This window comes from Tinamus guttatus, unplaced genomic scaffold, assembly GCF_059628265.1.
Source record: "Tinamus guttatus ecotype Peru unplaced genomic scaffold, ASM5962826v1 Tinamus_guttatus_pri_ptg000060l, whole genome shotgun sequence".
NCBI classification, from domain to species: Eukaryota; Metazoa; Chordata; class Aves; order Tinamiformes; family Tinamidae; genus Tinamus; species Tinamus guttatus.
In genome coordinates this window covers 9,565,227-9,588,344 of record NW_028288594.1, presented here as the reverse complement: position 1 = coordinate 9,588,344, position 23,118 = coordinate 9,565,227, and positions in this window count along the sequence as shown.

Here is a 23,118-nt window from a genome sequence, read left to right as displayed (position 1 = left end):
TTTGAAGTTTGTGTATTTTTCAGATTGCTTGTGCCATAGTCTTCAAAAACGCTCAGCTTTTAAGACGAGCAGATGGCTTAGCAAAATATATTTGCTGGCACCTGCAACAGGTGGGTCTGGAATCAATTTATGCAGTGTAATTTTTTTCCCACACCCCTTTTGGAATAATTTTATGTGCTGGAGCCACCTAAGATGCTTATTATGTAGCCAGTAGGGAACTGCTTCTGTCTGACTACATAAGATTTTACACGTCTTTTATAGCTAATGCCTAGATTGAAATGCAAAATTTAGTGCTGGGAGCGCATGTGAATTTGTGAAGCTCCCTGGAGAAAATGTGGGTGCATCAGTGAATGAATTATGCTTCTCCGTAGACAGAGAGGGTTTTTTTGGTGGTAACAAATGTTCTGCGTTCAGTGTTTGTCATTTTAAAAGTGGTATTTTTCACTGCAAGTGCAAACCGCATGCAGGTTACTGATGTAGAGTAAAGATGAAAAAAATAGGTCTAACTTTATTCGAAAGTGCGACAGAATGAAATTTTCTTACATGGTACAGAAGTGTTCTGGCTTACAGCTCCAGTTTGCCCTTCCAACGTTCCAGTTAGGAGTAACAGGTGAGAAAGGGGAAGATGCTGCATGTTGGATGAAAATTCGGGAACAGAACTCGGTCGAGACCTCGGTTTTCCGCAGAATCCAGCCCGGAGAGCTTCCGTGATCGGGTCGATGTGGGGTAACTTTACGGAGGTTTTGCTGGGCACTGGAAGCATTTGCAGAGGGCAGAGGTAGGATTAGGAGCTAAATCTGGGAGCCCTTTGGGGCCAGGCTCCTAGGGCAGGAGGATGCTGCCTGCACACGGCCTGGGGTGCAGGTTTGGTTCCTTTGCTCTGTTTCCTGGCCACGGGTAAGTTGTTTAGTCTGCAGGTTCAGCTGTGGGTTGCTTATTTATCTCTTACAAAGGCTGCTTTGCCATAGAGCAAGGGATTAGGGGAAGGGAAAAAAAAACGAAGGCAAAAAGAAGGGTAGGAACTTTTCTCTGTGCAATAATTCAGTTTGACAGGATACTATAATAAATTTAGGAAAGTAGAGAGAGGTGCATTTTGGAGCCTGTGCCTATATTGGAGGGCAGGAAGAGCTGGCCAGGTCTCAGAATTTGGTGGGGTGATTACAGAATCCCCTCCCTGCATCCCCGTCCTGCTCTGCTCTCTCCTCCTGATTGGGAATGACTCTGCCGGGAAGAGCTTTTCAAACATGTGGGTTGGACACAGCAATCAGTCTATAGTTATAAATTACAGAATATTCCACTCTCTGACCTTTTGGGGGTCCCCTGTACATCTGAAGGGCATTTTCATTAAAACCACCAAGCTGAAACTCATTTAGTGCCTACAGCCAAATATTCCTGCAGTCTAAGGCAGCCTGACTCCAGCTGCACTTGCGGCTAGTAGCCACCTATTTAAAATAAAGGCAACAGGGAGAATAACATTAGTGGCTGGGATAGGATGAAGCAGTCGATGAATAGACACTTTATTTGACATATAATACAATTAAATATAATACAATTAAATGTTTCAGTTCATTGTTTTTCTGGATGAGAGCCCACGTCTTTGCCCCATTTATCCCTTTGCTAAGCATTGCTCCTAGATAACCTGATGTCGCAAATCTTTTGCTCACCTGAGCAATCCTGGCTAGTGTGACAAAAAATACTCTGATAGCACATGTGCAACGTGTCCCAGTATTTTAAATGTAGACCAGGATCATTCCCAAATTTTGTATATTTATAAACATGTGCACACATGCGTCCATATAGATTGAATTAAAACAAAAGCAAATGATTGGCTCCCTTTACATTTAACATTTCCCCCCCTTACCCAACAGAAATTGTTCCCAGGAGAGTAATTTACTAGGTATCTTCTGTATTTGCCTAGGACTGTGCGTCTGGAATACAAAACATGCCATTGCTCATGCTATGGGTACCCTCTAATGTGTCTTTTAAATATTAAAACAACTTATATTTGGAATGAGCTTTGCACACCCCCTTGTCTGCAGCTGCTTTGCAAATCCAGGCTTCGCCGCTTTGCCTTGGAGAATCACGAGCTGGTTGTACTCCTGGAATGCTAATAGCGCTTTGTTTTTTTTTCCCTAAATTTCTTCTTCATATGTGTTTATTGATTCTTCATTGGAGCACAGTTTCGCCGATAACGATGGCACTGCTGGGAGTAGCTGGTGTGCGTTGGTTTTGCAAAGGCTGCAGCTTCGAGGTCGCCCTGGCTCGCTGAGGCCCTGCGCGAGGCTTGCGAAGCTGCATCCCATCCCCTGCTCCGCACAGAGAAAATGTATTGGGTTGACAAATCTTAAATTGCTCATTGAAAAGCCGCCGGCAGGTCTGCGAATGCCACGATGGGCTTTGGGGAAGCAGCAGCTTTCCTGTGCTCAGCCAGCGTGTGCTCGGCTGAGCAACGTAGGGACCTGCGCGAGGCCCCCGGGAACCAGAGCTCTCTGCATTTCACCCTTTGGGTTACCTTTTATTTTTGATTCCTGGAATTCTTCCACATCGCAGTCCCTTTTCACACAGTCATGGATGGTAACTTATCCCAACAACTGCTTTAGTCATTTAGCTTCCTCCCTGAAGCCACAGGCTTTCCCCGAGCTGGTCCCTGTGCGAGCTGGTCAGCTCTCCCAAACGAGCATCCAGTCGGAGTCAAACATTTCCCAAGTGAGGTGTTTAAGGTGCAGCTGCCCTCATGGTCACGTTGCCTCTTGGCTTCCACAGTCACTAGCCCTGGGTCTTGTTACGCTCTCACCTGGAGGCTGGGCATCGTGTTGCAGTAGGAGTGCTTGTGAGCAGCAGGCAAGCTCCTTCTGAACTTCCCCACGCTATTGCATCGTTATTCTGCTGAGGTTCTGCAGTCTCCCCAGCCTCATGGCTCTCCTCTGAGCGCTTCCTCAGGACGTCACCGGCCAGAGAGGATGTCATGGGGCTGCCTGAGGCGCGGGGCCTGGCGGGGCGAAGTGGCAGTGGCGGCAGAGCAGGAGAGCGCGGGTGGCAGGAGCGTGAGGGCCAAGGGCGAGGGAGTGGATAGAGCTGGAAGGCAGAGGAGAGGCTCAGGGTCCTGGGGCTCCTGGGAGGAGCCGGGTGCGAGGGGAAGCGGCGCTGGGCTGGGGAAGGGCGGCAGCAGCCGCGGTGCCAAGAGGCAAGAGCAGGTTTTGCTGGCAGGGGAGGCCGGCCGGGGGTGAGCGAGCGCCACAGCAGTGTGTGGGAATCAGAGCCGCGCTGGAGCCGGGAAGCTCTGCGGGGCGATTCCAGAACATCTGTCTGCGCTTTGCTCAGGCACGAGCAGCCTCTCACTCAGGAGCCTGGTGAGGAGCCTGGTGAGGAGGCTAAGGGAAAGGAGACGTGCTAACCCAAACCGAGCGCGTTAACTTTCTGGTGAGGCAGCCATCCCACCCCTGCAAGTACCAGATCTGCTCCTGCAGGATGAAACTCCCTCTTGCAGTGCATGTAAGTGCACAAGTGTCTTACCCCTTGTGGTGAAATGACCTGTGAAGGAGAATTTACTGGCCTGAACTCCTGGTTGCTGACCCAGGCAAACCTTCCCGGGCTGTTTCCAAAAGTTATTCTTGTGTAGGGCTGGGCTCTACTAACCTTAACTGTGATCCTTGCGATCTGAGAGGACTAGAACCTTCCCGTAAGTAACACAGTGTCTGTTTTTAGTTTGGAAAGATGTTATCATTTAATGGAAACTTTTTGTTTTCTGGCAGCCTAGCCCTCTATCCATCTACAAAGCTCTCGGAGGACTTGGGCTGCCATGAGGAGTGCGAGAGCCCAATCCTGCTCTCCTTACACGAGTGCAGCCTCACTGAAGAGCTGCTGTTGGGCTCAGCCAAATGAGGGTCTGCAGGCTGAGCCCAGAGGCTCAGAGACGAATTTCTTCCTAAGGGAAGGAATTGTGGAGGGATGGGGTTGAGCCCGAGGCACCCTCCAAAATTATGTGTGCAAGGTTATGCTGTTGTAAAACCTAACCATAAGAAAAACCTAACCTAACCATAAGAAAAGCGTTTTCAGTTCTAATTGAACCAAAATCCAAAACAACAACAAATCTCCATTTACGCTGAATTTTAAGCTTCCCAAATGCTTTAGCATGAGATGCAAAAGTTATTGATTAGAAACAGAAGCAAAACAGTGAGACTATTTTTTTTTAACTTTTCCTGAATGGATTCAACTGAGGAAGGAACTTTTACTTGAGCTGAGTAAAACTTCTTACTACAAAGAGAACAAATGAAGTTATAACAAGGATCTGAGCCAGCAGGATTAATTGTGTGTTAGACTTCTACGTAGAAAAATCAGGGCCTTATTGTATTATATAAAGATTCAGAAGCAGTTTGAGGTCTGCAGTTCTAATGGTCTAAAGTAACTTCATCTGTGCAAGTTAAAAATCTGATTTTCCTGAAATTAAGAAGTATACACGTCTTGCAGTTCTTGTCCAAAGATGACTTCCTCTGGAATTTGCCATACCACCTGAGTCGGGACTGCATGAGTTTTCACTCCGGCAGTGCCTCTTTACAATGCAGCAGTGTAATTTAGGCATCCATTTGCGTTGAATGGCAGAGTGCACGTCTTGGTTATGGTGACTTGATAGATGTGATTAAAAGGCAGGAGATCGGGAAAAAGGCACCTCATCACAGCCAACTTCCTCTGGAGAAAGAGTAAGTGGCTCAGTGGCATGCTTGCAATAGAGGTGTAGCTGAAAGCATTTTTGGAAATGTACTTTGTAGGCTGCTTTGAAATGGTGTTTTCTATTATGGCCAGTTTCTGGAACAGATTATCATGATTGTAGGAAGCACTTCAAAGCAGATTGATGCAGGAAGATTTTTCCCTGAAAACTTTGGCTTCTTCTATAAGAGAGAAAGCTACAAATGTGTCTGCAATCTGTGTTGTTTCAGCTACAACAGCATTTATTTGATAAAAATGGGCTGCTATTAATTTCCAAAAAGCTACAAAGCCCCTTATGTTTCACTGGTCTCTCTGTTTCACAGAGTGTTTCAGGAGTCTGTTTCCTTCCTCCCATATCCCTCTAAATCTCTGTTTTGCACCTTTTTAAAGGCTGAGATTTAAACATTGCAGTGGAATATTGGGCTGCCTCTGATAAACAGGCAGTAATTTCAAATCTTGATGGCAGATTTCCATAGAGAAGACCATGAAGCATCATCTGGTCTGTCCCCCATCCCGTTCAACTGGATGCAGGTTCAGCTGAACTCAGCTGTAGCTGCACCTTGGTAGGAGCTGGAGAATGCCCTTGGATGCCCCTAGAATATGTTTGTCTCTGAATTTTGAGCTAGCAGCCAAGCTGTATGTCCTCTCAGCAAGCCTGCTAAATATCTGTGTTTGCAGGCTAATGCCTGTCTCTCAGAGCATTGAAGCCTTCTACACACTCGCAAGCACCGGAGCACACGGGAGAAGTCGCCTTTCTGGTGGGTATGAAGCCAGGTGGCAAGAGAAAATTGAAGTGTGGTGGCCTGCCAGTAAATTCTTCTTGTTTTGCAAGGATATTGGAAAGGGAGGAAGCTTATGCAGGAAAATGAAAGCAAGAATTAAGAAAGATAAGAATCAACTAGAATCGTCTTGCTCTGCTATATTTGGTAGCACATGGGAATGACAGGAAGAAGACATTAACAAAAAAAGTCGCTCTGTTATTTTATTGCTGCGCCTCATCCAGCTGCAATATATCAAACCCGTTGTATTGTCCTTTATAATCCCTAAGCAAATAAATTTCCTTTTTACCAGGGAAGAAGCTGAGGCAAAGAGGTTATGTCACGTGGCTGAGCTCACAGAGGGAGGCTCTGTATGAGAGTCCTGCACTCACAGTGTCTTTTTCTTATTTGACAGAAGAAATGTGATTAATTCTTTATGCTGAGGCAGAAGGGCCTTGAAATATTCCCTCTTCTTTCTGGGAAATTATTTTTTTCCTACAAAGCAAGACCAAACGTTGTATTGATGGATACCTTATGGTAACTGTTAATAAAATGTAATTTTTTTCTTTATCTACACCCTCATCAAATGAACAATTTTGAAAAATTAGGTTTAGATATCAAAATATTGCATTGCTTTTCTTATCATCTTTTTCAATAACAAAAACAATATGCTCTGTACGCTATAATCCGTGGATTCGGTTCAAAGCTGCTGTTGTTTTCTGTTGTCTTCTCCTCATCTGCTGCCTCTCCTCTTCCGTAGCCTTGAAGTCTGTCTTGTCTAGGAAAGCAAATAGCTGTTGCTGAAGCGAAGTTTCCACAAGGCTCGTGCTGTAGGTTGTCTCCATGCATTTCCCTAGCCTTCCTGTGTCTGGTAGTCATTACAGGAGAGGAACAGGGCGGAAAATGCCACAAGTTCATGTCCCATCTCAGCCCTCTTCCATCCCTCAGCCTCGGCCTCTGAGGACTCTCCTTGCAGCTTTGTGTCGTGGCACCTTCTCTACCTGCTCAATCACACATGGCAGCAGTGTTGAAAACCCACCTTATTTCTTGCTCAAGATGCTTCATTTCTTTCTTGCTCTATTGTTTAATGCCATAAGGTTTGTTCTTTCAACCTGGAGTACAATTTATATACAAGATGCAGTGAAGAAATGAAATTACCTTATGCAGAAGACTTCTTTTTTTTCCTAACAAATGCGCATCACTTCTAAATAAGCTTCTAGAGCAGATAACTCTGTAAGCCCTTTCTTACCCTTTCTTTCCTCCAACATAGAAAATTACTAGCCAAGCACTGTTTTTGCCTGTATTTTTAGCGAGCACAAATTAATCTTCTTAATGTGCAGTATGCTTCTTGCATCTACACCTAATTAAATCATATTTGTTCTTAGAAACTATTCATCCAGTGTAAACCTGCTTCCTGAGTAAATATTCCTTTAATTAGTCGAACAAATAGATGGTGGGATTTGGAGCTGATTATCACAGCGCTCCTTTCCCTGATGTCTGCCTCAGATGTGCCCGGGAGAGGCGCGCTCAGTGCAGCCGCGGGCAGCGCGGCAGCCTCTTTGTGTGGCAGGAAAATAAATCCGTCGTATGAAAACTTCACACCTACGGAACCCTTCATTTGGGGATTACAAAGTGCTGTGCCATGCTATGTGGGTATTATTTATTTCCATTTTAGAGCAGGATAAAGTGAAACAGAGAGAGCTCAGGGCCAATGCACGATGTCGCCACATTGCATTAATAGGTAGAGCTGTTACTGGAGTGAGTACAGTCGTGCTGTGATCCTGCAGAACAACAGTGGACGGGGCTTGGTCTCCTCAGAAAGGCTAATTAGGTGCAGCCTCCATTTCTGGATGTCTGATTGGGGATATCTGGGCTCAGAGGTCCTGAAAACCCAAAGCAGGTAGAAGCCACTGAGAGCTGTGGGCAGGGGGATCTCCATGAGCCCTGGCCTTCCAGCAGCATCTCAGTTTCCGAGGTGGCCGTGGGTGGTTCGTGGCTTCGGGCTGGGGTGAGAAGTTGGCAGAGCAGAGAGCAGAGCACGGCTGTCCTGCTGCCACGCGCTGCGGTGCCAGCGCAGAAGGTGGGATCTGCAGCCCCAGCTCCTGGGCTCACTGCGCAGCGCGTGGAGGAGGCTGGAAGCCCCGTCTGAACAGCTGCTGGAGCAAAGGCCCCTCCTGACCTCGGTGTTTCTGGGCTTGCCGCTGGGAAGGTGGGGATATGCGTGGGTGTCCTGTCTCCCAGGGTTTCTTGTGTTGAGGCTGCGTAGGGGTAATGCCCGCAGAACGTGGGAGAAATATGTTCCTGTGGGATGAGCATTCAGGAGTTATCAGCAGCTTCATGTGTCTTCTCTGTAGAATAAGGATTTCCTCAGAGGGGAGGGTAGAGCTTGAACTCTGCTTTCTCCTGCTGAGTTTATTAGCCTGAGTTTAAAGCACTTCCCTTCCTGGAGCTCCAGTTTTTTAATGTGGGAAAAAAAGGGAGGGAAGAGGCCAGAGCCAAATGAGAGCCACAATTAAGGACACAAATGAACAAGGATGGAGCTGTTGGTCGGCCTTGTAACTGGCTGCCTTGAGCAGCAGATTGTGTCTGCCAGCGAGACCCTGTTTGGACTTACCCTTAGTGAAAAGAAAGGGTTTCGTGCAGAGTCAGAAGCCAGAGCATCCCTGCTGCATGGAGCTGTGTGCTGCATGTCCTCCTGGCACTGGTGCAGGGGTGCGGGAAGTGGGGAGGGCGTTTGGAAGAGCCTGGGAACGCGGGAGCTGGGAGGGGTGCCCGGATGCTGTGCGACACCACATGGAGAGGGCAGCTCTTTGAGCCTGCTGGTCTTTGCACGGGTTAAATTCCCGCGGCCATCCGCACGCACACACTTCTCTCTTCTTCCAGTTCCTCACTTTACTTTTTTTTCCCTCAGTGGAGCTATTAGCTGTAGCTGAGGCCAGTCAGATAATGGACTGTGAAGGAATGAATACTTTTGACTTAAACAAAACCATCTTTAGCAGCTAAGAGGTTAGAGCAGCATTGCTCTGTACAGTTCCCCTAGCTCTGAGAGCTCAAGGGCTGCTCCTTCGTGGCTCGGAAGGCTTTACTTTAGAAGCACAGGTAGGATCCTTGCACCTAGCTGAGGTGCGCTGGCCCGTGTGCCGGGGGCTTCCCTCGCCTCTGGTGGGACGATAAATAACACGAGCCTTCCTGTGGCTGGGTGTAATCCTCCTAGCTGCAAGGAGATGCTCTGCAGTGTTATACCGGGGAGCTAGCAGGAAACACCTATTGTAATTCCGATTTACCTCCTGGCTTATGGGGCACTAGTTTCCTCTTAGCAGGCAAGCCCTAACTCACTCGGAGGTCGGATTGTGCTGGGGCAGGAGCTCCAGGAGGATGTCTGATGAGAGCTCCCTGCCTTCATTTTCCACTGCGAATGAATGTACAAGAATATGTGATCTGTGCTGTTTGTTGTGCTCAGGAGTTCTTTTGGTGTGAAAAGTTACTCTGTAAACAGGAATAGCACCTGGGGCATTGCCGCTGCATTTCCTACGGAAGCTCCACCACTAATAGTAGCGGGGACGCATCTGTAGTATGAGAGCCCTATGATTTAAGTACTTTCTCTTTGCTTCCGGCTGGCAATCTCTTTGGCTCCTTGCGGCACTAATGAAAATTGTTTTCGCAGGACTGCAGTGTCTCAGAGAGCTCCGCGTGTGTTTTTGTGCGGTTACTGGAAGCCGTACGGTGCAGCTGGAGCCTTTGCATTTCACGGCGCTGTGACAGGTAGAATCGATTTCGCAGTTAGGTGAGACTGATTTCAGATGTTCCTTTATTGAGTTTATTGGCACCTACAGCTAACGGTGTTAAAAGGTTAAATGGCACGCGTGTTAAACTGCACACAGCCCCCAAATCTGCTTAGAGAACTAAACAAGAGAGTCCCTGGTGAATGTCTTTCTCTCGGCACAGTTTTGTGTGTTGGATGTCTGGCCTTGATGAGGTTGATTAAGATCACTGGACATTGTTGTCTTATATCTTTTCTGTGCCTCTTGGGGATGATGTTTCTGGCTGAAAACCTAGCAGAGAGAAATGTGCTCTTGTACTGCACACAGCTCCAAGGCTCGGAGCACTGCTGGAACACCTGGGAATGTCCTGGCATCTGTGGCTGGTGTCTGATCTGTTAGGGCCTTACTGTGTGACCATGAGCATGTTCCATAAACACTCCGTGCTTTGTTACTGCTCTTCTAGAGCAAATAGCACCTCAGGGAGATGTTGCGGGGCTTCAGTCCCTGGGGTCTCTAGAGCTCTGGGGCCACTTGGTCTGGGCCAGCTGCAGAATCACGTGTGTAAGTGACACCAACCTGGCCCGTGTTAGCAGTTAGAAATGGACGTCAATGGAGTGAGAAAGACAGGCGTGCTAGAATGCCTTAGATACAGACATAGGGACTGGGAAGTTTTAACCACTGAATTCTTCCATACCAGCAGCTCACTCTTTGCCTCGGGCAAACACTGGGAACCCAGCATCAGGCTTCTCAGTTGGAGTAATAATGCATAAGAAAGCAAAAAAAGCAACAACATTTTTCGAGACCCACTGTGAGAATTATTCAGAAATTGTTTTAAAGTATTGCTTGACAAGTGCTACATATTTTAAATCGTTTCCCATTTCTGCATATTGGCTGTAGGCACAGAAAAAATTCAAAGCCTGAAGCACAACTCCCATTGGTAATTTCCGCTTGAAATGACCCTTTCGTTCATCAAAACAACAGAAAGGACAGATGTGTGCTGTTAAAAACAAGATGTTCTTGTTCGAACTGCCAGCGTAGTCTCCGCAACCCACCCTGCTGGAGCAGTGCTAGCAAAAGCCCAAGCTTCTTCCCAGTTAGCTGCTGCTAACTCTTCCACTTCATTCCCCAAATTACTTGCAAAGCAGTTGGCAGTAGCCACCCTTATTTCCTTTGATGCAAGAAGTTTGCGTTTCCCATTCTTGGATTCCTCTGCACCTGTGGCCCCAGTAACACGCAGTGATCGTGGTTAGTCACTTGACACACTCCCTGTCTAGCGTTGGCTTTGCTCCTAGTGACATGTGCCAGCCCTGGGGAAAAAAGTAAAATAAAAAGGAAAGAAAACAAAGCCCCTAGAGCCATGATAACTTGAATTATTTCCCTTCAGCCCTTCCCTTCCCGGAGTGGAAATCCAGCTTGCATACGGAGTTCATGAACTGGAAACAAGCTGCTGACTCTGGGGCTGCTGCTGGCTATAATCCTCCCAACCTCAGCATTTGGATTGAAAGCCAGACCTGTCTCGTGCATTAAGGCTTGATCACTCCTAGCTTCAGTGTCTACCTTCCTTTCAGGTCCAGGAGACTGCCGCGGGGTAGCCAAGGCTCTCTTCTCAGTGGCCGCGTCCCCGTGCTCACCCAGCTAACTGGGCTCCCAAGTGGACTGCAGATGAGGCCGGTCTCCGTTCCCTTCTTGGCAAGTGCCCCCCACAAGGGTCCAGATGCCCCCGACGTTCCTATCAGCCGGGTGAGTTGGCATCATGAGTTTGAGGTAGTCTGAAATACTGGGAGCAATTTGTCTCCTTAGAAGTACCCCCTAAAAGCTACTCGAGAAGTGACTGAGCTTGTTCCTCCTCAATTTAAAGCTTATGAATTGGCTACGAGCCTCCTGCTATGAACCTGATCCAAAGATCACTGAAACAGAGAGGAGGAGGGTGTCTTAAAAATCTTTCCGTCGGTTTTGGATCAGGCTGTCTGTTAAAAACCCTTGTCGTCTCTTTTAATCTGAACAGAGTATTCTCGAGGGCTGCGCATATTTTTTCTGTTTCAAAAATTTTGGTACTTCGCTCCTACTGACATGCCCAGTTTGCAGCTCCTCTCATTTAATGTGACTTGTGGCCTGTACAAGCAGGTTGGTTTTCATTACTGCGTGAGACATGGCAAGCTACCAAGACTATATTTTAACAGAAGGTGGAATATATCAAAGCTGTGCAGCCGGAGCTGGAGCAAATGGCATATTTTGCCCTTAAACTAGTGAGTCTGCCAGGGCCAGTGTTTTATGGAGGTGGCTGGGGACTGTGCAGCTGTTGCGGCGCCGCTGGGAGACACTCTGCGCGGGCAGGATGCCCTCTCCAGGAGTGGGTGTTTCGCTTCCCGTGCCGTCCCCCTGCGCTGGAGAGCTCTCCCTTGGCTGCGCAGGACTGCGGTCACGGTTGAGAACAAGCAGGTTTGTTATTTAGTGCCCTTGGCAGCCTCACAGGGAGCCGCAGCAAAGAATCGGCAGCGCGCTTGCTTGGCATCCCCTTCCCGTTGGAAAGGCCTCGCGAAGCCGCAGCTCCCTGGGTTGTCCTGTCCCACGGGGCTGTCACCTGCTGCCCAGGGAGGCACCTCTGTGAGGCTGCTCTGCCTCTTGGCAGCGCTGCGAGGGCAATCTGGATCCCCCTGTTCCTCACAAAGAGCCGCTTGGCCTTGGCTGCTCCCTTTGGCCAGGGGGATTAAGAAAGGGCTTTGTAGCTTGGCGTTTATGGTTTCCTGATGCGGGGAAGTGCTGCTGCGCTGGGCTCGCTTGGGTCTGCTCTGCTGAGTGCTGGGGACAGTCTCCTGTTCCTCTTTGAGAAATGCTGCCCGTAGCCAAAAGCAGCCCTCAGCTGGCTGCCTGCTCCGGGCGGGTAGAACATTTGGCTCTTTCGGCTGGAAGCAGGCTGAGCTGCAGCGTTTCTTGTGCAGCTTGTCATCTCTGTCCCCTTCCCGATCCCCCCGGCACAGTGTGGGAGCAGCAAGCGCTGCGCCGCGATGCCGCCCTTCGCTTCTCTCCACATAACCGAGCCCAGCGCGGCCGTCACAGCCGCCTGCGCTGAGCCAGGAGCCGCCGCATCCGTGCGACGGGCGGGCCGGGCTGCCCAGGGTGCCAGGAGCGTCCGACTGGGCTGCGATACCCCCGCGGCCGGTGACATTTCCCTCTGACTGCTGATGGCAGCTGTTCACGGAGCCCGGAACGGGCCTCCTCGTGCCGCTCGAGTCCTGCTTCGCGGAGGCCGTGGGTGCAGTCACCCATTCGCCAGGCAAACACCCGGTGTTGCTGCAGGCCCCGCAGCTCCTCCGACGGAGCCGGCCGCACGCAGGCCTGTCTAAGCGAGGATCTGTTAGCACAGGCAGTGTAATTTCGTATTTTTAACCACCGCCACCATAGATGAGCTTTAACTTTTAGAAGGGCTATGGTTAGACAGCACATGTTTAAAGAAGTTAAAACCTGTCTTTTTTTTTTTTTTAAGTTTTTAATTATGTTGCTACAGCAGGGCAAGGTTTCCTCACTGGACATAAATGCCTGTATCTTCTGTGCATTGGGAATAGGCATGTTTAAATTTTCTTGAGTCTAAGCAGAGTTCAGGTACTGAAGCTGTCCCTGGATGTTAAGGAAATCTGTCCCTGGATTTTAAGACACAACTCTGAGATCTTTGTTTTCCCTTTTAGAAAATGTGATCTTGCTCTTCATGCAATGTCTCAGTATTGTGTACAGGATTTTGCAGTCGCTTACACCCGTGAGAGGCTTCCTGCAGCTGCAGGAGGTAAAACTATGTTGTTCATGTGGTCTGTTCTAGTCCTGTGTCCTTGTATTGCCAGATCCCAGCTCACTTTGCCAAAACCCTCTGAAAATCCTGTTTCGTTTCTTCTATCACACATCACACAACTGCTTAGAGATGTGTCATGGAAGAAAAAAAAAGAAACAGGATTTTCAGAGAGAGTTGAGAAAAACCCTCTGTCTTTTAAGGCAGAATAGGAGACAGGCAAGGAAAATAAAAAAAAAAAAAAAGCTTTAATGCAAATCTCGTTGTCTCTCCATGTCTAGCTTCTCTTGTGGATCCCAGAGCTCCCTCTGACCACTGGCACTTCATGGCCCATAGTTTAGTCCTTGCAAAACCTTACAAACCTTGCAAAAAGTCCTTGCTTTTATTGCTTTTACCTGCCTCAGTTCCTTCAGCTTTGGAATTTTGTCCAAGCTTTCAAATTCTTGAATGACTTCGTTTCTTTGTTTTCCTCAGAAGAAAAAATGCCCTTTTCCAAAAGCCCACCTGCAATAACTGGCTTTTTCCAGCTCAGGCACTTTCCTCAGCACATCTTTTGTCCTGGCTGAACATAAAAAAAAATATTTTTGTCCTTCGTTTCACTCATCTTCCAGAAACAATAAGCGACATGGGATGGAGTCCTACCTAATCTATAGCTGGTGCAATCTCTATTGGAGTTTGAAGCCTAAACACAAAGTGCTTTACAGCTGATTAAAATGCATACAGCATATGCAGACTGAGCCCTGAATTCTCCAGGTATCTCACCAGTTCCTAACCGCAGACTGTTTTCTTCATCTAGAAGTAGGTTCCAAGCAAACTGAATCTCAGGGAAGCATCGTGAAAGCAAAGGAAAGTTCCCAAACTGCTCCACTGGTTTGCAAACTGCCAGAAGAAGTTCTCGTGACCCCCACCAGCATTTGCGGTGGAAACGCTCTCCTGCGTGATGCATCGTTCTGTAATCATGAGGTGACAGAGCACGTAGCACTGGGAGAACTTGTGCTCTCTGTCTGCAGTGCGACGTATTTCTATAGAGGCAGAATGGTGGGAGGTCCTTTGACATATCAACCTGAAGGAGAATTATTAGTAAATCGTTAGCTAATTAGAGCTGGAAACGAGCTGACAGCCTATTCAGTGCGTCCCTTGCTAATGTGAGACTGTTCCCTGCAGTGCATTTTCTCCTCTTGGCTTTAGATGACTGAGCATCTATTGCTTCCCCTGGGAAAGGATACCAGGCTAGCTGATTGCCCCATTAGTGAACTTGCGCTAACAATCAGTCTAAACTTTTCTTATTTCCTCTCCCTTCGACTAATTCTTTCCAGATTTCTGTACCTTTAGAATATTTGTAGATAGCTCTGCTGTTATCCTATGCCATGTCAAGATAAGTTTCGTTCTTATAAATTGCTGCTTGTGCTGCTTCGAGTCCTGTCCTGGAGATCTGCATCTTCCCGTGCCCTTATTGACGCTTGCCTGGGAATGACCAAACTTCAGGGTGAGTCAGGGGCAGCGTCACTTGTGCTTTAGTAACACCCTAGGGAACCAGTTATTAATCACTATTGTGTCAAAAAACTCCTTATCTTTCAAGTGGGCCCATCCGCCAGCATATCCTACAGGAGCCCTTCCTTTTGCTGGTGTCACGTTGGAATCTGGACACAGAGCCAGAAAGCCTCAGAGGAAGCACTCCCTGCTTTCAGACTAGCCTTGCCATCACTCAGTTTGACGACCAGGCTACCGTTTTCCTTTATTTCAGCCCAATACCCAAGCAGGAGTCTGCAATTATCCATCATCCCGTTTCACACATTTTATGGTTCATTGGAAATTAAATCCCTTTTTGGAAGCCTGCAATTTTACCGGTGGCCAAAGATCCAGGGAGCCCATATAGAGCAAAAATACTAGTAAAAGTAAGAGAGGATAAAAAGCATCACTGGCTGTGTCTTTGGTGTAAATCACACTCATTTCATAAAAGTCTTGAACACGTTTCTTAAACTTTTAATACCTGAATTTCAAGCCCAGAAGTCAGTGGAGTTTTTAGCACCATCCGGAGAGTACTCAGAGCTGGCAGGCAGATGCTCCTTTCCCCTTTTTTACATTCTTTTAACGCACTAGCACTGCCAGTTGGGCGCTTGAAAGCCTCATTAATTCTCCCTGCTCTTTGGCAATAAGACCTTGCTTGCTCCTTGCTGTCTTCCATTTCGGAAAGCGCTGTGGTTTTCCGATCGCTCCTACCTGTTGCTTTGAGGCAGGGCTCGGCTCTTCGCCTCGTTGCGGAGGGGCCGAGTGGTGCAGGAGCAGCCTGCGATGTGATGTCAAAAGCGCAAGTGGGGAGAGCGCGGAGAGGAGAAATTCAGTGCGTGGGTGGATCGGGTACAAAGAGGGAGTCAGAGACGAGAGCAAAGGGGTCATGTCCAGACAATACTGATGTTAGAGCCAGGAAACTCAGAGGAGACTTCAGCGTTTGCTGGTGAAATCCGTGTTTAGAGCAAGCAGTGATGGTTCTTTTTGCTTTCTGGAGAAGTCTTCTGTTTCTCCACTACTGTGGAAGTATGTGATGTAGATAAAAATACAGCCTAACTGCTGTTTTTTTTTGTTTGTTTGTTTTTGTTTTTTAATGATGAACGCTTTGCGGCGTGGTTGTGCTTTCTAATGTGAATCTGCAGAAATGACAGCACGGAGCTTCATGGCGAGTGGTTTGAGTGGCTCCATACCTCATTATCCAGGTTCCAGGAAGGATTTTTTGACTGCCTGCCCTGCAAACTCATTTTGAGACAGATGTGTTAAAAATGCATGTGTCCTTGGTTACCTGGAGAGAGCAGAGGTGCTTTGTAGCTCCCAGTTAAGCTCTATGAACAAAGCCTGTATTATTCATCAAGACAAAATCATTTTCTGGACGTAAAAAAAAAGAAAAAAAGAAACTGTCTTGCCTTTGAAAATCATTTATCTGGCCTTAGTTTTCTGAGGGCAGTGAGTAGAAGTTTAAAACAGAGAGGAAAACTCTCCTTCAGTGGGATGGACGCAAGCAGCCTGCCAGCAGGACCACGTGGGATCAGACACCGCGAGCTCAGGCGCAGCCGTGTCCTCAGCGCGTGCGCAGGGGAACCCGCGTGCTGGGGCGCAGCGCACGGCGCAGGGACGCGCTGCGCGTCTCGCCGTGCCGCAGCGAAGACGCGGCTGACGCCCTGCGGCGTGTCGGCCTGGGCACCGGGGTCTGCGTTCCCACAAGCCGGGAAGAGGCTGATGTGACCTGGTCTTCAGGCAGGGACTGGTGGTGATACTCATGATTCATGTGCAGAGCTTCTCTGCTAAGGGGTAGGGTGGTCTGGCATTGCTGAAACTGTTATTTTAAAGGTGAGGAGTAATTCTAATATCTGAACTCTCTCATGGTCTGTGTACACCCGCATCCACGTTGCACCTCAAGACTCTCTGTTTTTGCACCTATGTCTAGCACAGATTGCAAATTGGAGCAATTTATATTCTTGCTGCCATGGTGAGCTACAGAGGAGAATAAATCTCTGGAGAAAGATGTATTGGGCTTCCATGTAAACAAGTGCTGAGCAATATCCCCCATCTAGGGTCTTCCCATGTGCTTGCAAGTTCATTGCGGTAACTGAGCAGAACCAAAGAGGCCACAGCAAGGGAGGATGGACAAGGGCAATCTATTCACTGATATTCCTGAGCTTCTGCATCTAGGAGAGAAGGTCTCTGGGGAAATTTCTGAATACCAAGAATTAGGATTGGTGAGTTTGGAGAATATGGACACATATTCATGAGCAATTCCTCCCTGCAAAATTACCCTCTCCAGGCTTGATAACGAATAAGCTAACAAACCAGTCAATAAGACATAGCAGAAAATAACATTTTTTGGCCCCCAAAATCAATTGATTCAATTTAATCCTTGATGCCAGTGGTTTGTTATTAATCTTACATAGATTCTCACCTACTGAAGAGGTAAAAAGACAATACCAAAACTAGGCATATGGAATATTTAGCCTTGTCTTCAGGAGGAAGAATTCTAGATGTTTCCTGTGCTCTTCCATGTGGCCCATGTGTGTGCCTGAATGTAATCCATCCTTGCTTTTCAATTGGGTATGCCATTCCTTGTCTCCTCTCCTAAGAAAAGTGCTTTTCTTACTGTTTTGTAAACCATATGTGAGTGTTCACTTAGGTTCTTGCAATAGCATTTTGTCTGGGTATTTTTCTCCTCTTCATTGTACAGCAGAATTTAATTGAACTGAATGAAATATATATGAATGTGAAGTGGTGATTACTCAGCCCGGCTTGTGTTAATTCACAAACGTAATTTAACAATTAAAGAAAAATCTGAACTTCACTCAGGAGTTTTAGAGCATCGATCACTAAATTAATTAGAGCTTTCTAAATATGTCGTGCAGATTATGCATTGCAGCCCCAAATATATATACCCCATAACATTTATACATGTCGGTGCAGGCTGGCAGCTGCAGCCGCCGGCGACGCGCTCATGGGGCGGCCGCCTGCAGCAGGAGTCACGATTCACTGGGCGGCCGGGGCTGCCGCCAAAGCCACCGTCCTCGCTGGAACCGAGCTGGGATAAGACGTTATCGCCCCAGTTGTTCAGCTCCAAAATGGGCCTTTGAATCTGTCAGCAGGGACAAGGCACAGAAAAACCAGGCCGTAGTCAACTTTCAGTCAAAGTTCGTAACTTAAAAATGAACCCGTGTGGAGTGCCAAGCACAATGGGACGCTGGGTCCTCAGCAGGGCCATGAGGCCTCAGTTAAAACCCAGAGATCAGGACAAGAGGGAAAACCCCCAACTACTGACTCTGCTCCATGCTCCTGAGAGCAACGGTGCTGCGCAGTCCTTAATACATCTAGTAAGACCTGTCTTTAAAGCAGCTGAGTGTCCTGTCTCCACACTTGTTACTGCCAAGCTGTTAAAGAAACTTCAATCAGAAATATTTTCTATTTTGTTTCCTAAGTCCATTCGTAGATAATTTACATCCTACATTTCTTATATGAATGCTTTCTTTTAACCTAAATGGCGTTTATTTATACGTGATACATTTTCTGTCAGTAATCATCTCCTGTCTCTCCTTTCGTTCTAGTAGGCTGAACAGTCCACATCCATGAGATCCATAAAATGTTGGCTAGTATGAGCGGCATTTCTCTGAGCCTACCCAGGTCTGAATTTCCCTGCTTTGGGGACAGCATAGACCTCCCCTTCACAGAAACATTAATGCTTTCCCTTCTCTACTAGAATAGTGTGGCTCAATACACGCAAAGGTTTCCCTTGTCTTTAGCAACTGTGCCAGGTTAATGTCTGAGGTGATCCTGAATCTCATTATGAACCCACAAGATCTCTATCCTCCTCTCCCAAGCTGCTGATATCCATCCTGTGTTTTAAATGCATGATCTTGCATGTTGCATTGTTAGCCTCCTTTCTGTTCTTCCTACTCCACACCTCTTTCGTCAGACGATACCTCCATTCTCTGCTGTATCACCGGTTCTTTCCGAACTGTGACTCATCATCACCTTTCGTCAGGACGTGCCTACAGGACTAGTGTATAAAACGTAGGGCTCCGGCTGCGAGTTGCTTGCGCAGGTCGGCGTGGGGGTGCGTGCCCGCGCGGCAGAGACCGAGGCTGTGAGGAAGCCACAGGAGTTGGAGTTGGGGAGTTTTCATCTTTTAGCTCATGGTAGCAAACTGTGCATTTAGCTACGAAGCCCCTTAGTTAAATCCCCAACGAACCTGTCACGTTGGTTTCCACAGTGCGGCAAGATCTTGTGCCCAACTCTTCCAGCGCTCTCACATTTCCAGGCACTCAGCGTTGGTGAAGATAAAGCTGCTTTGCTCATGGGCAGCTTTCCAAGCAAGGTTTCAAAGCAGGCGCCGCTGCACGTGCCCACACGGGTTGTCTCGCAGGCCTGCGGTACCGGGGGTGGATGTGGCTGCGTCGGGCTGTGTTGGGCTATTTATCCATCCCCACGTGTGCGTGATGGCGGTGGCGGCTGCTGTAACTCACTGTCGTTCCGTTAATGAAGCTGGACCAAGCATGATTTGCTTCAAAGCTTTTGGACTGCGTACGGACAAAATTTATGCCTATGCAGAGCTCCTCACAGGAAGAGGATTTTATGCAATATTACTGCGTATCCTAATCTAGCCATAGATTATAGAAATTCCACATATTGGCCAAACCGTCGGCTGGTCAACTCCACATTAAAAAGTTACATAGTGGGATCTTGGGAAACCGCTCGGTGATTCCAGCGAAGTTACACCAGGGACTGAGTCCGGCCCAGTTAATTTACCTTTGATGACTGCAGTGGTGCCACTGATCCGCATGGTCGGATTGTGCTTTGGCACTGGAGAGACGCTGGGGAATCTCACGGATCCGCTCAGTGAAATTAATTTTCCAGTGCGCCACGTTGTTTTCCCTAAGCCTCAGCGAGGACCTGCAGGGCTGGACTCATCACACTCAGCAGGCAGCTCCGGTTTTCCATTTGCAGGATGTCAGAATCCCTGCACGTTGCTCTCTTTGAGAAAGCAGAGCACAATGCTGTGTGCAAAAGGAGGCTGTAAAAATGTGCTCCATTTGGCTTAAAACATCTCAACCTGGGACTGCAGATTTTCTTCTTCTGTAGAACAAAGCAAAACAAATAGAAACCCCCAAATCCACTGAGCGATTTTAGTCTGATTTCCTGGATTAGCAGTAAGTAGGAGTTTGTTTCAGACACTTTTTTTACTCACCTGCATCTCTGGGGTGGATTTGTCTTGAAGATTATCATATGCATCTGCCCGTACATGCAGGGAATTTTTAGGTGTAACATCAGTCTGCTTTGAGCAATAACTCTTCAAGGAAAATATAAAGTATTGATTAGGCTAATGCGTCCGTGAACCAATGTCTTCTGTTGAACACATAACTTCTCTGAGGGTTTATTACTTTTATGTTGATGAAAGTAACTACTTGGAGCAAGTTCATACGGCCCAGTTTATGTCTTTGTGCAAGGCTTTGAGCTTCCATGGAAGTGTTTGCTACTCAGTGTAAGCGTACACAGAAGCTTCCACGTAGACAGATTTCACTTTTAGAGTTGGTTGAGAAGGATTCATTGCAGTTTTGCACAGCCCTGATCAGTTAGTGACCAGTTACTAGAGCAGATGTGTTGCAGGAGAGTCTGAGGACAGTCTAGGTGAAGAGCAGAAGAATTTGGTAAACAAGAAGAGCGCAGCACTGAGGCAGAGGCTCAGAGCATGTTTACATGAGTAGCCAGGTCTTCCTGTGTGATATTTCTAGGCATCAGGATTTTTTCTGCAAATACAGTCACTTCATGAACAACAGCAAAGTCAGCCCCATAGCTGTTTGGAGGAAAAAAAAACCTGTTTGTTTGCAATGTTTGTCCAAATCAACTTGCTGTGGGGAGCTCAGGTGACAAGTGAACCTACCCAGTGCTGCCACCAGCTCCCCTGGGGCAGAGCAGGGGACAAGAGAAGGCAGTGAGGGGAGAAGGGGCCCCTCTGGGGTCCTGAGTCCACACAGATCATCAGAGAGCCCAGGTGTAGGAGGGACACATTTATTAGCATATTTATCTGTTTCTCAAGGATGCAGCAAGTCTTGAGAGAGGGCCGTGCTCCTGCCTTTGAAACAGCTGTAGTGAGTTAGGCTGCTCCCACCTCTCAGCTGTTCATTATCTGCTGCTCAGCTGACTGATCATGTAAGTGTTCCTAATGTGTTGCAGTACAAAGCGAAACAGTTCATTTAACGATGCTTTTAATTAAGATGATGGCAAGAAGAACCATTGTTTTCATAAATAAGCACAGACCTATGCCTGGGACACTGGTAGAAGCCCATGGAGGTGCAGAGGGAGAAGCGATGGTTCAGCGCTGCCGCCGTTAAGACACGTCCTGCTCTCCATCCGCTTCTGAGACGCTTTATGTACTGCGTTGTCTTCTCAGGAGCAAAGCAGAAGTGCTGGGGAAACAGAGCCAAATAAAACCATGAAAAAAAAAGATGTTCTTGTAGTCTTACCGCAAATTAAACTCAGGCGTTTTAGCCATTATTCCATATTGATGCCATGTCCAGTATCAAGCGACTGCCCCTTAGTTCCCCAAGCCTCGGACCGGTTTCCCTGGGAAGCGAATCCTGCAGGATCTGCAGGCAGCCGATCCAGGCGCTCTTCCCATTGCAGAGCTGCCCTGCTTGGGGTCCCCCCCGGCAGAGCAGCTGCAGGGAGATACACGTTCAGTGCTAAGTTAATGTGGAGGACACAAACTCAGGCGTTTTCCCACTTGCCTTTGATTTCCCTTACCCCTTAGTTTTCCTGTGCTTTTGGGTTGAGGAAAAGGAGGCCCTCGGGGCATGCAGGCTCATTGCTTTTGAAGCCTCTGGAAGATGACGGGGAGCCGTGAGCTCTCTGGACCTCCTGAAGCTGAGCTGCAGAGCAGGCTCTATTTGCTCACGCAGAATTCCTACCTCGTCGGCCGAGAGCTCCCCTTCCTTCCTGCAGAGGAAAGGAGTCTCACCTCGGTTACGCAGCAGGCCGTAACCCCCCCGCTCTGGTATTAGGCTTTGCATTTATCTCAGTTCAGACCGGGAGCTCAAACAAGGTAGCTTTGCTCTTCTCTGTAATCGATTTCTCTTTCCAGCTCTGTGCTTATTTCTATTGCTCTCTTCCCTTTGCTCTCCTGGGATGCTGTTTGATTAGTGGATCATCAATAATGATGTATTAATTCAAAAATAAAAATAAATGGGACTGTTTGTAAGAGTCTTCTTTGTAAAGAAAGTTTTGGTACTACTATGAATGCTGGACCAATAGTAAGTTCAACTTCGAAGGCACTCGGTGAGGATGCTCACCACGTTGTAGAACATGCATTTGTTAAAACAATGCTGCAGTTTTCATAGCTTCTGGTTTTCACTGCTCTACCCTTTATATGTCCTCTACTGATCATTTTGGTACCTGAGCACAACTGGGACTTGATGCAGTACAGTATTATGGATTCATATCTCAGTTCCCTTTTAAAGATGTACTCTAGTTCAACCTGAAATTATGCCCAAAATGCAGGAATTTCAGGTGCTATTCTACACTTAGGGTAATTTAGGAGGTCATTATGGCCTAATCTGGCTATAAAATGTAATAATCTGTTTGAACTTTTGCAAGTCCTTTAAAGCACTGTAAGCTGCAAAATACCATAAACAGAGTGAAGAGCCATCGTTAGAAGGGAAACGAAAATAGTCCAGTCTGCTTAGCCTAGCAAAACTACAGTGGAGAAGGGATATGAATGTCAATAAATATATCATGGGGGTCAATAACAAGGAAGGATAAGAGCTATTTAAGCTAAAGGACTAGACTGGTCCAGGAATAGATGTGCATCCCTTGTTTGTGAATACATTCAGGCTGGAAACCATAATGTTCCTCGTCGTTAGAGAAATGAACTTCTCTACCAGCTTTTCAAAGGGGAATATGTTTAATGGAGAGCGTGGTTGGTTGCAGATCAGCGACGGGGTTGTGTGTGAGAGAAGAGACGAGGCAGCCCGGCGGGGTTCAGGGAAGGCACCAACAGTCTAACTGGTGATGTGCGTGCGAGGGCCAAATTCAAACCCACATCAGCAAAACCTGGCTGTGCTGTGGTTGAAATTGTCCTTAATTTACCCCACCACACAGTTCTGTAACTTTTTTTTTTTTGTGGGGGGGAGATTTGGGTATTATATGTAGGGTCTTATCTTGCATAAAATATATCTGGATGTTCTCCTGATGGCCACCAGGGTTGGGAGAGAAGAATATTCGCCCGCTTGTCACCACTCTACTTAGACATGACTGTGTGTAATAAATCTCTCAAGTTGTCTTCCAGATGCCGTATTCTGTGTCTTATGGATCCCTTGAGTGAGGTTTAATGAGAATGCAAGGTCACCAAACTCTAAAAGAAAATGGCCATGTTTCAGCGATGATGGCTAAAAGATTGATCCAGTCAATAGCCGTTCGAGTCAGAGGGAACCTTTGCATTGATTTCAATGGAAACTGGATCAGAGCCACAGGGAGTAAATTACTGTCTGATCTCAGTACCCTGTGCATCTAATATCGTGATATCACCTCACCTTATCTGTGCAGAGGTTTTACTCTGGGTTGTTAGGTGTGAGAAATCAAAGAAAAAGTGACC